The 987-nt window shown below is 41.4% G+C and overlaps 1 non-coding gene across 1 annotated transcript; it reads right to left on the bottom strand.

Annotated features, from left to right (window-relative positions):
* Nucleotides 1–636: 636 nt before the first annotated feature.
* Nucleotides 637–744, bottom strand: LOC130958651 (small nucleolar RNA R71). The gene has a single exon (XR_009077762.1). It is a non-coding gene; the product is annotated as a small nucleolar RNA R71 (small nucleolar RNA).
* Nucleotides 745–987: the final 243 nt, after the last annotated feature.

The following is a 987-nucleotide window of genomic DNA, read 5'->3' as shown; positions in this document are numbered from 1 at the left end:
CTTCCTTCTATTTTTCTTCTTCTCTGACACCTCAAGGAATCTCTATACTGTGACATAGAGGATTCCATATTTTCTTGTTCTCTTCTCTTTCATATGAGCAGGAACAAAGACAAAGGCATTCTTGTTGAAGCTGATCCTGAACCTGAAAGGACCTTGAAGCGAAAGCTAAGAGAAGCTAAGGCACAACTCTCTGCAGAGGACCTAACAGAAATCTTCAAAGAAGAAAAACACATGGCAGCCGAAAACAACAACAATGCCAACAATGCAAGGAAGGTGCTTGGTGACTTTACTGCACCTACTCCCGACTTCTATGGGAGAAGCATCTCTATCCCTGCCATTGGAGCAAACAACTTTGAGCTTAAGCCTCAATTAGTTTCTCTAATGCAACAGAATTGCAAGTTCCATGGACTTCCACTGGAAGATCCTCATCAGTTCTTAGCTGAATACTTGCAAATCTGTGACACTGTCAAGACTAATGGGGTTGACCCTGAGGTCTACAGACTTATGCTATTCCCTTTTGCTGTAAGAGACAGAGCTAGGACATGGTTGGACTCACAACCTAAAGAAAGCCTAGACTCATGATAAAAGCTAGTCAATGCCTTCTTGGCAAAGTTCTTTCCACCTCAAAAATTGAGTAAGCTTAGAGTGGAAGTCCAAACCTTCAGACAGAAGGAAGGAGAATCCCTCTATGAAGCTTGGGAAAGATACAAACAATTGATCAGAAAATGTCCTTCTGACATGCTTTCTGAATGGAGCATCATAGGTATTTTCTATGATGGTCTCTCTGAACTATCCAAGATGTCTTTGGATAGCTCTGCTGGAGGATCTCTTCATCTGAAGAAGACGCCTACAGAAGCTCAAGAACTAATTGAAATGGTTGCAAATAACCAATTCATGTACACTTCTGAAAGGAATCCTGTGAACAATGGGACAAATCAGAAGAAAGGAGTTCTTGAGATTGATACTCTGAAACCATTCTGGCTCAGA

Source organism: Arachis stenosperma, chromosome 10, assembly GCF_014773155.1.
Source record: "Arachis stenosperma cultivar V10309 chromosome 10, arast.V10309.gnm1.PFL2, whole genome shotgun sequence".
Lineage (NCBI taxonomy): Eukaryota > Viridiplantae > Streptophyta > Magnoliopsida > Fabales > Fabaceae > Arachis > Arachis stenosperma.
The sequence above is the reverse complement of the archived record's forward strand: the minus strand, read 5'-3'. Positions and strand labels throughout refer to the sequence as shown.